This window comes from Phalacrocorax carbo, chromosome 2, assembly GCF_963921805.1.
Source record: "Phalacrocorax carbo chromosome 2, bPhaCar2.1, whole genome shotgun sequence".
Taxonomy (NCBI): domain Eukaryota; kingdom Metazoa; phylum Chordata; class Aves; order Suliformes; family Phalacrocoracidae; genus Phalacrocorax; species Phalacrocorax carbo.
Window position 1 is genome coordinate 108,082,317 of NC_087514.1, and position 14,550 is coordinate 108,096,866.

General features: G+C 37.0%; 1 protein-coding gene and 1 long non-coding RNA gene across 2 annotated transcripts in view; one reads left to right on the forward strand and one right to left on the reverse strand.

Moving 5' to 3' along the window:
• Positions 1-14,550, reverse strand: part of CNTNAP2 (contactin associated protein 2) — a 1,195,621-nt gene that overhangs the window by 546,870 nt on the left and 634,201 nt on the right. The window lies entirely within an intron of this gene.
• On the forward strand, positions 2,672-11,932 carry LOC135312015 (uncharacterized). The gene is made up of 3 exons (XR_010371631.1): positions 2,672-2,956; positions 9,703-9,981; positions 11,378-11,932. It is a non-coding gene; the product is annotated as an uncharacterized LOC135312015 (long non-coding RNA).

Consider the following 14,550-nt stretch of genomic DNA (forward strand, 5'->3'; position numbering starts at 1 on the left):
CTGCTCTTCCCCAGGCTGAACAGTCCCAGCTTTCTCAGCCTTTCCTTACAGGAGAGATGCTCCATTGCCTTCATCATCTTCGTGGCCCTTCACTGGACTCTCCAGTACATCCATGTCTGTCTTGTACCGGGGAGCATAGAAGTGGACACACAACTCCAGGTGTGGCCTCACCAGTGCTGAATAGAGGGGAATATCAATAGCACAAAATAATTTAAAAGAAAAAGAAACCAAGTAGTAGCTAAATTGGAACAGTGGGGCGGGTGATGCTAGGACAAATTACTTTTATGCTTCTCCCTGGTCTGGATATCCCATTAGCTGCTGATCTCAAGGGGACTGAGAATATGACTGCTAATCACCACTAGAATTAAATAAAAAGCAGAAATTAATGTGAAATGATTTTATGCTGCAATGCCACTACTCCTTCCAGACTGTTACTTAACAGTTGAGCCAATGTATTAGTGTTAAAACATTTAAACACCAGTATTTTAATAGCATTAAAATATTAAATAACTTTAAAAACATTTAATATTAAAAACCATACTAAAATATTAAAACATGAGTGTAAATATCAGAAAAAGATATATTAAAAACCTGACTTTTCACCAGGAACACTGTTTGCAAATTATGTCACCATTAGTAATGTATTCCTACACCAAGTTTGAAACATCTGAAATCTCTATTATTTGTGCCTTTTTAAAGGCAGATAAATGAACAGATGTTAGCTCTACGCATTGCCAAAGCTTTGCCATTTGCCAGTGTAATGGCAAGTAGAACCAGTTTGAAACTGTAGGCTGCAGTATTGAGCTAGGGAATATCAAAGGAAAATAGTTGCAATTACAAAGGAGCTCAAACATAGCTCAAGCATCTTTGACTGAAATCGCTATATAAATATATAAATGTCTGCTGAATTAGAAAGTATAAATAAAATTGCCATTAAGAAACTACTGGTAACCTCCAGCCTGCTGGTTGTGGATTGGAAACCCACAGTGAAGCACTTAAAATAGGAAAGAACCCCTCTAGTCAGGACAGGAACTGAAGTGCTGGCCTCCCATATCTGAGAAGAGTGCCATAATTTCTAGGGTATAGGGATCAATGTCATTCTTTGTCATCTAATGAAAATACCATCCTTTCTTTACAGTCTCTGTAGCCCCAACATTATAGTTATTTTCCTTAATAATGGGGGCCATAAAGACTGGTTCTCCACTCCAGCACATTTCAAACCTGGAACTGACTTTGTGTCTACTGCATGCTGACTAAGTATATTTTAATAGAATTTCATAGATTTCATAGAAATGTAGATTTTGACTAGAACGTTGGCTATTTTGAATGAACTAGAGTCATCTTACTCTCATTTAGGTAGTATTACTCACCCAAGATCACCCAGGAAGCTATAAAGTGAATGTCCAGTATCTGAAGAGCATTTTTCTTCTCTGCCAAGTATGCAATTCTGAGTTACATATTCCTGTATGTTAAAATACTATATTGCACATATACTGTTTCCAAGACCTTTGAAATCTGAGGCTTTTAAAGTACTTCACAAGCATTAAGGAATTTATTCTCACAACAGTTTAGTGACAGTTTTATGTTGCCCCTCTTAAACTCTGTATACAACTGAGGTTGTGGTTGGATGTCAGGCATTCTGACTGAAGATCTTCTAACTTCTCCAACTCTTGAGGCTCTGTTTATGGGCTGTTAGGAGAATAGCTTAGCTGGATTTCCGCAGTGAAGGTATTTATCCAGCTGAGAAACTGATGGGCCGGGGGAAAAGTAGCTTCCTAAAACAATACCAGACATCTGAGAGATTTAAACCTATTATCCTCAGTTACTGAGGGTTACCCTAACTATCAACACAGCCCATTTCTATTTCTGTGTTCAGTGGGCAGAATCATAAATTTTCCTGTGCAAAAATGTGTTATGTTAATATTGTGTCTATGGTGGCTATATTACATGATCATATTTTTTAAAAATGAGAAAAAATCAGTATTACGAAAAATTAGAAAGAATACAAGATCCTATGAATGTCAATCTTTTGCACAAAAGCTTGCACAACTATCTCCAGTGAATCCAGATACCTCAAAGCTTGTTACATACTTTGCTTGTAACTATTTTAAATTACTTTGTGTCTAAAAATATTAATATAATTCTCACGTTTCGTATGTAAAACTTCACAATTCCAGCTCAGATTTTCTTAAGGCAGTAGTATGTGTGTGTTGCGGGGTGGTGATGGTGGTGGTATTCGTACCACTTCACTGCCAATAAAATCTACATTTCTAATATAGTCTCTGATTAACTAACACAGATCCACTGCAAGGTAATGGAGTTGTTCATATATATTTATCTGCAATTGATCAGATATAACTAATTAATTTTTGCTGAAATGTTTTTTTTTTAAGAACATGAATTTGCTTGGGAAATGACCAGCAATGACAAATAACAAGGAAACATCACGACTAAACATCAGATATGAGACACAATGTGAAAATCTGTTGCCAAAGACAGCAAAAACTTCTTCTGACTTGCATGAACCTTGAAGAGTGACTAAAATGCATGTTTAACCCCCATCATGACTTCAGAAATTTACAGCTCCTCTTCAGAGCACAAATGAATTTTAAATGTTTTTGACCCTTGAGGTTCTACATGGCTTAAGCAACTATTATCCTAGGAAGAGCTTCCTCCTCTGTGTTATATACTGCAGCAGTATAAATCTTGCTGTTAAAGTAGGAGGGCATATCCTGAACTGTAAAGGAAGAAAGAGAGAGATGTATTTTCCAACAAGTGTTCTACCCCAAATAAGCAATACTTGTATATATTGTCCTCACCTGCTGGCCACAGAAGGCTACCATATGTCAGGTCCTCCTAGACAAGTCCTGTTTTTCCAAAAGAAATGTTGTCAAATTACCAAGGATTTCTGGCAGCCTACCTCTGAAGTGTGAGTTCTCAAGCTACTGGAATATTTGTAAGTATTTTTATATCATGTGGATAACGATACGAGATACAATAGATTTTGCAGCAGTGGAAATCAGTCACATAACATTTTAAACATCAGAGGAAGAGTTTACACTCAGTAATAATTTGCCTCATTTTTAAATTCAGTAGTAAAGAACTGGATAGTAAAATACAAGTTTGACATTGATGTACCCTTCCTATGATCCATTTCTATTTATTGACCGCAATTTACTCTATATTACTGGAAGTACATTGCTTTTCAAAGCATTTACTGAAATCTTGAAAACAAAAATTGGTAAAACCAATAAAGGCAGAATTCTCTTCAGTACAACATATCTGTGAAAAAGTTTATGAAAGAAGATTCTTGCTGATGTTGACTAAATTTATTAAACACAGGGAGATAAATATCAGTTTTGTTCAAAGGCCATTTTATTAATTTGCTATGTGAACAAGTAAATTGATACCATTTATCCAACGCTCACCAGTGTTTGAAAATTCCTTTCTCCTCCTCTTCAAACCCCTTTTCAGGAATCATACATTATCATGAAAGCTTTGTGAAAGTGTTGTGGAAGACAGAGTTATGGATTGCCTTGATCATTTGTGCAAAAATTATGTTTAGTGTTCAGAATAATGTTTTTGAACTACATGATGAAAGCAACGGAAAAAAAACTTTAGTCAAATATTAGCATGTGCGTGAATTTATCTTCTTTTAATAGCATTTACCTTTTCAAATTGCATATTCAAATCCAGCTAGACGATACACCTTTAGATTAGATTATTTATTGATACGGACTTCTTAGGAATAGAAATCTCTGAAAAGAGTCAGGAGACTGCACATCTGAAAACTCAATTACTCATCTTAAAGTACGGAAAAGTGTTCCCAGCTAAAATCCACGATTCCCAAGCTCTGTGACCCCAATAAGCAGTCACTGCTGAATAACTTGCAGACACTTCAGAGTCCCCATACTATCCATGATTGGCAAGTCCTGTGTCTTATTTACAGACACATCTACAGACAGGCTAGGAATATGTATTTTGATATTTATGACACACCTTAGACCATGGCAATTTCACAGATCTCATTTAGTCTGCTCATCTTTTACATCTAAAAGCGGAGCTAAACTCAGCTTCCTGATAAAGCAATCCTGATTAAGGCTAAGTTAGCCTTAGGTGAGGCTAGCTCAGCCTCCTCTGGTAACTGAAAATTTTCAGTAGTTATAAGTATCATTAGGACTTTCAGTGTTTAAATTTTAATTTCATTGGGGATTATTCATTAAACACAGATTTTACTATCCACAAACATCACTAGCTGTTTCTATACAGATTAATCTTTATTTGCATAATGCTGCCTACTCACTGAAAATTTAGTCAACCTTCTGAGGCAGTGTTACTCCACCTTGCTCAATAGAAACAATGCATATGAAACGTGTGAAGGAAAATGTCTCTGGACCAGAGAAATACTATCCCATGTAAACATTTCGTATGTTAAGTGTGTATCCAGTAGGAGACATTAATGCATAGTACATGCGTCACATGTACAGATTAATGCTCTGATAAAGAACCATCCCTGTTGTCTTTTCTTAGCCACACATTATACAGCATCTCCTTTGTGGACTCTGATCTACATTCTCTTTAGGCAATAAAGAGCAGCCAAGTAATCGTAGTGTGTTGGGATTGGCTTCTGCCCTGCCTTCCTAAGAAATGGATGCCAATGATCACTACTTCAGCAATTATTGTTTTATAGCATCTATAAAACAGTCCTCTTGGAAAGTAACAGTTGTTTTAAGAACTGGTTTCTGTATACAAAGGTGTGTGTCCCTGAAAAATACTGTTTGTTGGTTTGGTTTTTTTCTTTCCTGTGGCCCTACTATTGCTACAACAGGAATATTACGACAGTTACGCAAATGACACAACTATCCTTGACAACTCTAGGCTAGCCCCTAACTGATAATATCATGTAAGTGACTGATAGTATCACTCCACAACTCCTGCTCTTAAAAGTGATTCTTCCTGGCAGAAATCGATTCATTTTCTGGCTTACATCAACAACAGATACGGGACTGGATTAGCCACAGGTCACAACTGTGAAAGGAAAACTTTTCTGTAATGCTAAGAACTGATGGCAACTGCTAATGGTTCAGTAATACAATCAAAAGAACCTACGATTTTTTATAAACAAAATTATATTATCTTTTGCCTAGGCACAAATGTTGGTGGTCTGGGGCAGACTCCAGTTAACGGGAGTAAAATTTTTGAACACTTTCCTTTGCAGTCCTCTATAAGGACAGAAGGAAAGGACTTACAGCTTCATAGACTAATACAAAACTTTAAAAGCAAAAAGGCATCACAATCACATTACCAATTTAGAAAGAATGTGTGCTTTAAACTTCATAGTGAAATCATGCTATAAATAAATCGGGGAAAAAATTTTCTTCAATAAAATGAGAAAGGTTTATAAGAGAGTGTCTATAGTAGACGCAAGGTATGAAAAGCAAGGTCTTTAAAGGATGAAGAAAAGGAATTTGACAATGAAGGTAAATAACTTTATGAACCATATTTAATATATCAGGTGATACTTAAACTTTTCGGAGGCAAACACCAACTTTGGTAATAGAATTAGAAACTGAATCCAGAACACCAATCTGCTTCAGGCAAAGTCAGCTAGGACAGCCCAAACCATTCTTATTGTTAGATAAGGCTACCACGGTTAACAGACGTTCATGGCCTTAGTTTAATGGAAATATATAGTAACTTCATTATTATAATTAAAAAATGCCTGAGGAAGGACGAGAAAACACCTGCAATCATCACTCTTTTAGCGCTGAAGGCCAAAGGAAGGGAGGAATTTGGGTAATGCTAGAGATCTACATAAAGTTGAAGCCAACTTCCCTTTACAATACAAATAAAGAGACGAGCTTCCTAAGTCGTAATAGAAAACATCAGTGGAGGAAAAGGGACAGCTCTGAAATTATGTCATGATGTTGACAAGAAGCCAATAAGAAGGTTAATTCTGAGTTGTCATTAACAATTGAATCGCACAATGGATCAAAATCATGCCAGTACATCTGCAGTGGGGATGTGGAGAGAGAGAAAGGTTGAGGGGGAAAAAAAAGAATGAATGAATAGTAAATACACAAGAATTGCTGACCTGATAAAATAATCAAAATAAAACTACAGCAAAGAAATAGCACATAAGACATAAGCTCCCTACCATATATACTTTGAGCTATCAAATAGGCCAAGCTATGTTAAAAAAAAAAAAATATCCAAATTCAGTATATTGTCTTTTAAATTAACATTATTTTTTAAATCTGACAATCCTCAATTTAAAAATAAAATTATCAATTGAAAATGAAGGACTTCTTCAAAGAAAGAACAGGAAGACTGGAAAATGTATGCTGTTTATCAAATAGACTGCATGCTCCCGGCACTAAGCTGCTATCAAAACCACCTTCAGGATAAAAGAAGCACTGATAAGACATTGTATGCACCTTGAAGGATAACCTCTAATTAAGGTACTGTTTTGTAAGGACACTGTAACATCATTTTTGATTTATTACAAAAACTAAGAGATAACTTATTCGTAGTCTAATATTGTTCTTGGTCAATGACCTGTCCATGTACATCGTCTTATTCCAGCCTTTCAAGATTGTAAAGCCCAGCTATGGACAGGTTTATTGTTTCAGTGCAAGGTTCTAGTCATTTTAAAAGGTAATTGCACTGAAAAGATATTATCATCATCTATTAGTTGGCGTCACTGAGTTTAGTGTCTGTGTCCTAGACTAAGACATGCATTAATCAGAGCCTCATGTAACATAGTTCTTTCAAATCCAGTGGCCACTTGTCAGGGACTGGAAACTTGTCTCAGCTTTTGTTGTCAGGCAAGTTTCTCTAACAACGCCTGATCACTACAGCAGCTGAGTGGGACAGTTTAATCACCAAGGTCGACCCGACAGGAATGTGCGCCCCGTTATCTTGGAGTACTCGTCCTCCACGCATACACCCGGGCCCAAGACCAAGTGGCAACATATTGGGGGTGGGGTGGGCTTGGACCCTCTAGAACTTTCAAGCACCCTCTAGTGACAGTACTGGCATGCACCCCACCGCCAAGTGGGAGGCAGGTTTATGCAGAACAGTTACTGACTATGCAAGAGAGCAACCTTATAAAAGGGGAAACCGGCAGAGATGACGGGTGTGTTCTGGACCATCGCCCCCTCCACTGGCTCCAAAGATGCATTGGACGCCCGGACTGCCTGCCTGGACTGGACAGACTGCTGGAGATGTGTGATGATAGCTACCGCAACAGTCCCACTCTCTCCCTCCCTTTTTCACTTTTTTTTTTTTTTCTCTCTTTTTGCTTTTCTCTCCGGTATCTATTTCTGGCCATATAAAGTGACTTGGCACTTGACTCCATTTTGCGTCTTAATTCTGTTTCCAAGAATGAAAAAGGAACCTAGTCACAAAAATACATTGGAGTTACTCAGAAGTTAAGCCCAGCCACCCCCAACCTCCCAGAATTATCTGAGGTCAGTTGGAAAGCAAGGGGCTTTAACCTTGGCCAAATTGTTCAACCCAACAGTGGATCATGACACCACTGTAGTGTGTTTTAAGATGCTGGGCATGCAAGTATCTGAACAGCCCCAGTTTAGCACCTTTTCCTGATAATCCACCTACTGCCCCATTAAAGCTGGCATTTTAATGCATTGTGCAGGAACCACCCTGTCTTCTACTGCTGACATGGAGGCATAGAAACACTTAAACCAAACCTTTTGAAATAAAGGTATATTTACCTTTATTATTATTATTATTATTATTATTGCCTACTAGGGCACAGGTTTAGGCCAGGCCAGCTCAGAGCACAGTGTATGTCTCAGTATTGAGCACCAAGACTTTGGTTATCTGCAGGCGATATCTGCTGCTCTCTTAAGCAACTTGGGCATTGCTGTGATTTCGAGAAAAAAAAAAAAATCACTATCTTGCAGATAGACACTGGAAGCACACCAGGCAATAATTAAGATCAAACCACCTGAACAGATCAGACAGAACATTCTGAAACATTAGGAGTGAGTTGCCAAAACACACTACTGTTTTTTTTTATTAATTATGAACAAAGCCAAAAGGAAAATAAATCATGTAGCAATAATTCACATGGATTTTTTAAAATATATGATCAAATTGCTAATGTGACCTTAGGAAATATTAGGGGCATGAATGGAGAGGAATATATAAAATTTCTTGCCCTACTGATCTTACTAGCCTTATGGTCTCTTGAACTACTTCACTGCAGCCTTAGCTTCTGAGGTGTTTGCTGTGGCCCCTTCAGTGTCTGGGACTGCGCATAGCCTGGAATTGTGATGGGCTCTCAGTTTGCTGCCAGAGGCAGCTAAGTTCGTTCTGAATTCTTCTCATATTTCATACCATTCAGCAAGACCACATTTTTCCTTAGGATTGATAAAGGATAATATATGGCAAAGCAAAAGCAAGTGGCAGAGATACATCTTGACTAGAGGAAGTGTTAGAGTGCTCAGCAGAACAGGTAGCACAATACATTTAGGCAATAGTATATATGGTATAAGCTTGCACAGGTACAGGAATACATTAGATGTCTTAATTGTCATCATCGTATTTGGGTCTCCTAAGTAACATGCAGATGAATCGAGATTAAATAAGTAGGGCTAACAGAGAGTTAAACTTTGAAGGTTAATCTGTCTATTTAGAGCTACAATGAGTTCCTATTATTCTTCCTACCTGGTTTTCTCTTTTTAGTATCATGGTGCTCAGTTGCTCTCCTGAACTTAGAAGGGGACATACTATGCATGGCTCCAGAGGCCTCGGGGTCTTCTCTGACAAATGGGCTGCATAAGTGCTAATGCTCACCCACCGATATCTGATATTATGAGAAAAAGCATCTTGTTAAAACTGAAAGTTTCATTGAAAATGAAAGTTTTACCTGTTCAGAAAAAAAAGATGACAAAACCGCTAGAATTCAAAATTCCATACTTACTATACCAGAGCAGATCTACAGATTAAACAAAATTCTTTTCATTTTATATATAATTAAATGACACTGAATTTGTCCAGGGAGTTTCATGCTCTAATACTACCTCAAGCTCCTTTTGATCATCTGAATTTGGTCTTTTAGTTATTCTAATAGGTTTAGGTTAGCTAAGTGGAAATATGGACACACTATCATATTCACTGTGCTGATCCTTTGAGATTGATGCAGTTAACATTTCTCAAATCTCATTCACAAGGAGCTTTACGTGTGCATAATGTTACTGTACGTTAAATACAGCTGAGTGACATAGTTTAATGCTTCATAAATTCTCCAGTTTGCCAGCACGTAGCAAACTCAACTGACAAGGTGATCTCTACATCATTGCTCACAGTGATTTACGCTGAAGGTTTGCAGTTAAGTGCCTTTCTTTTAGAATGCTTCATGGCCAGCATGCATAGCAACATGCCATCAGCCCTCAAACTTCAGAGCTATAGTTATTTTATCTTTCTATTGACCCATGAACAGGCTATGTACAGTATGTGCTGATACCCCAAAGAAGCAAAAGTAAACACTAAATTCTGCTTTACTGGGGAAGGTATAATACACTATGGGTTGAAGTTTATACATCCAATCTTGCTATGTTAACCTGAGACCTGAAACTCTCGGGAAGGTGGCAAAGGTGTAGAAAAGAAAAAAAGGGATGTTCCTTGGACAAAAGCTTTACATTCAAAATGCATCTCATCTGCTTGCTACCTCAGGTTGCTAGGAATTAATTGCCCCAGTCTGCCTGTCTCTGAACTGACATCCTTCTGTAATGAAGAACACAGTCCATGATGCTGTCTCCGTGAACAGCCTCAGCTCATATGTTGCCTGTTCTGCAACAGTGATGGGAGTTTCACTCCCCTGAAAAAATGAAACAGGTGGCAACAAAGGAAGATTCACATCTAAAGAAGACACGTATAGATGCTGGAATAATAAAATCAAAAAGTCCATTGCCAAAAAATAAAAAAGGGCCTCCATCTTGATTTTAGTTTAAGGTAAAGCCCATTTCTTTAATACAACTTTTTAAAGATTAAAAGATTAATATGCAGGTTGTTTTATAAGTTGGCAAGAAGTATGTTTGGTGATGCTTTAAAACATTTGTGATTAAACTCATGCTCGTTTATGAACATTTTGGACACAATATAAGACCACGTAGAATTTATAAATGGTTGACGGAGGTAATAAGGAATGCTCATCAGTGTTACAGGTAATTACAGATTATATAAGATGAGAGGTACTTATTACAATCATAGAGCTTCTACTATCTTGTATTTACCTATAAAACATGTAATATACTCCCTTTGTTCACACATATTTTATAAAGCCTTTGCAAGTGGAAATTGAACTGTGAAAGTAGATCCAATATCACTTGTATGCTCTTAAAACCCAAGGAAACCAATTCAAAACTTACTGAAATTAAATTTGGTATTTAGGCCAGTTTTCTTGATGCCTTATACCAATACAGTATTAACATTTGTCCCCTTATTTCATTTCAAAGCCTTTAAAATATTTTAGCATGGGTTAGTTTGGGATTAGTGACTTCTCACCTGAAAAGGTGATCTTTGACTAACACAATGACAGACACAGCCTAAGGTAAGACTGGCTACTAGCTGAGGCAGTTGTAAGAAACTGAGATAAAGGGGTACTTTCAAACCATGGTTTGCCTTTTTTTATTGCTAAAGCAGACTTTTGGTGACAGCAGGTTTCCATCTTATTGACAGACTTTGCTTACTTTGATAGAAAGTTGTTTCTTGCTGTAACTCAGCTGAAATTTTAAGTACTATATTAAGACACTAGGCTACACTAAACTATCCTTACCAAAAAATTACTGTTGCTTTACAGTGGGGCTCAAGAAAAGGGAAATGTGTAGGTGCTAGATTTTAAAACAATTGCTAAATGTAGAGTTTCCACAAGGGAAACTCTCAGGGATATTAGACACAAGATGTAATCAGCTTTCTTCACCTCGCTCAGTCCTCAAGATAATGAAGCTGTACCATTCACCTGTGCAATTTCAACATTTTGGTAGGAGTTAGAAACCTCATGTTGTTAAGTAACACCTTCATAAAGAAATTAATAGTTTATTAATTCAAGCACCTAATCACATTCCTTTGTGTGAGGGAACCGTAGTCCCTGATCAGGCTTCTGTTTTCTACCATAATACAGTGCTGAGAAAGAATTATGGGCAGTTCTCAAGGACAAGTCGTGGTTACAAAGCCAGTAAGGTAATCCAATAGTCAAAAGGCACAACACCAGCAGTTACAGAAGCTACAACTAAAGACTGAAGTGGTGAATTGTCAAAAAACTCTCACATGTCCATAGTCGAAGTTTTGAAAAAATCTGTCTGATCTGCATCAATAAAATTCTCTCATGTCTTTTTTTCATGCTTCATAGGATTAGAATGGGAGAGAAAGGGGGAGAGAGTGGGGGAGAGATATCATCCAAAACCACCCATCTTTAGCACGTTTCAACTACAACAAAAACAACAGCAGCCAGATATAAATCTCTCCAATGGAAATTGGTCCAACAGAAATTAACTTTGTGCTGATTTATGCAAAAGCACACGTTTTCCTTTTGATACCCTACTGAACAAACTGACAAGTCATAAGACTGATGCCTAAGCCCTGGTTAGCTATCACAGAAGCACAGAGTAATTTAGTTTGGAACTGACCTCTGGAGGCTACTTACTGCAATCCTCTCCTCTATGCAAACACAATTTAAACTTTGAATCAATTTGCTCAGGGTCTTGTCCCATCAAGTTTTAAAAATCTCCAGGGATGGAGCTTCCACAACCTGGAATCACACTCACTGGGATTTTTTTTTTTCAAATCAAAATTTCCCTTGTTGCAATCAGGTTGTAAGTACTGTCTTTTGTCCTATTTATATCTTTCAAGAGTTTATTAGTACTCCTGCTAAATCAATCTTACTCAACGAAGATTGCCTTTTAAAATGAGAAAAGGTGGAAAATTACTCCATTGTTACTTAGCAGCCATAGTATTTGGTATTTGTTTTCTGTTTGGAAGGTACTCTATAGATTAAATAGACACAGCAAATAAACCCAGTACCATTTGTGGGAGCTTGTTTGGCCATAGGATCATTTTATTTTTCCTGGCAAATCTGTAAGAAGCCTTTCTTACCCGATGTTGGCAGTTATTAGTATAAGAAATGAAAGAAGATGCTATGTAAAGTATGTAAGTGGAATGAATAGTTATATGATCTGAGAAACAGTGAGAACTGAGTCACTTTTAGTAAACCTCAACCTGATTCATATTTTGGAGATGACAGAAGTGTTAGGGTATTGCACTTTCATATGTGAAGTAGAAACAGCATTGCTTAGAAGTGTCAGTTCGTATTTCTGCCTATATCTATTTTTGCATATGTTGGTACAACTGCAGGTACTGCTAATAATAAATCTGAAAGATGTAGACATTTTTTTTCTCCTTCCTTAGAACAAGATATGAAAAATTCATCTTATTGTCAATACTCTGCCCAACTGTGGACCAAACAAAATTTTTTGGGAAGCATGTCCTACTCACAAGTACTACAAAAAGCATGGCAAAATATTCCCAGCCATAAGTATATAATTTTCAGGATGTCATCCTGTAGGGTTTTTAAGAATGGCAGCAGAAAAGTTCTTTTTTTTTCCTTTTTGTTTGTAGCTAATAATAAGAGGGGTTTTATCTAGCTCAGAACATGTAAAGCAAATGCCCCTCCGCAACAATAACCCACTCTACACGGAACCCAAGTGCCTGTTCTCCAAAACGAAAACAGATAATTGATCATGGATTGTAAAAATCAGATTTCTGTTATGGAAACAAAACAAGTCAACACCAAAGCTCCCACAGAGCAGCAGGGCCAGATAAATTTAGTCCTCGTTTAGGTGAAAGAATTACAAAATGAGTTCTGCTCCCTCCGTCACAATCGGAATCCTTCTGCTCCACTTGGAAGAGGTTGTTATTCCACCTGGAGAGCAATACTGTCATACTCTAACAGAAGCTTTTGCTTTTCATGTTTTGTTTGCAAACAATACAGGTGGCCCCCATTTCTGACTATCAGACATTTTCCAGGCCTAACGTGATTTACATGGAAGGGTTAAAAATGAGGAAGAAAAAAGAAGATTCCCCCTCTCTCTTAAAAGTATAAGCTCAGCTGATCTTGTTAAATATTAAATAATAACCACAAACCCTTCATTCTGAGTAAGGTTGCTGGGCATCTCAAGCATCTTTAATGTCATGCAGCCTTGTTACGTTGTGTCCCAAAATCTTGTTTATTTTAAAACCCAAAGAGTTAGTATGACTGAAAAAATGCCTATATGAATACTGTATGAATGCACTCTCAAATAGTGTCAGTACAGCTTAAGTGAGAACAGAACCCTTCATCTATGCAGACAGACATCATGTACTGGCTTTCTTTAAGTAAATTAACTGCAAAATGAATTTGAAAAAAACACCAGTTCTTAGAAGTTATGGGGCAAGAAGGGAAACAAATACAGTCAGGATATTTATATCACATTTCCAACAGTTAATAGTGAAATTCAGGCATGCATGCACACATATATAGGAGCTCTAGGAGTAAAAACCTAGCTAAATGCTATGAAATAATAATAATCAAAAACCTCCTGTAAGCATTAGTAAAGCTAGGAAATAAAAAAGCTAAAATTAAAAAAAATGGGGAAAAATACATGATTGAAATATATTGGGGAATAATATAGAGACCCATGAAGAGAGAAAAAGGTCTGTTTGAGTAAAGGCTGGTTTATATTCAGTATGATTAGATTAACTGAAGCATAAACTTTTTTTTTGTCAAGTGAGGATGTTTTCTCTATTGAATTAAGCAAAAATTTTCTCTCTCTTCAATTGTTTGGAAGTAAAAGGCCCCAGTAGTATTTCAAGAACTAAAATTACGATTAGTGTGGCTGGCAAGGGGGAACAGTTACAAAGGAATCATTTATTATTCCAGTCACATGTAGGTATCCAAAGAAACCTGGAATCTAAGTTTTACATCATTTAAACAGAATTAATTGGCAGATGCAAAGCATCTCTTCTCAATCTGATGCTTTCACAGACCATGATTTCTATGTTTAACAGAATAATTAAAATTAAGCTGTTTTAAACTCTAAGTCTAAGTCTGTTTTAAACTCTGTTGTTAGGGTGCAAACCCAGTAATTTTTTCATGTACTCAGACAACTGGATAAGCCAAGCCAAAATCATGACCAGCTAAATCTTGGCATGGAAACTGAACAAGGAAAATTCTAAGAGAAGCTGAAAAAAATTTACTTTTTAAATTCCTTACCTTTCTTCAGCCTAAATTAATGGTTGGATTAAAAAACAAGCCTCACTTGATCAGCTTTTAACTTAAATTTGATTTCTGGAAATGCCATTAGAAGAGGCATAGTGATGTTTAACTGATGCTGATATCTCTTAAGCCTGTCAAACTGAAGCTGAAAAAGAATTATATTGCACATCCAAGAGGACAGATGGTGCCAGCCAGAGTGAAAGAAATTCCATTGGTGTGAGGTACCGAGCAAGTGTATTACTAAGTGAACTGGGAACTGCATTGCTAACTCT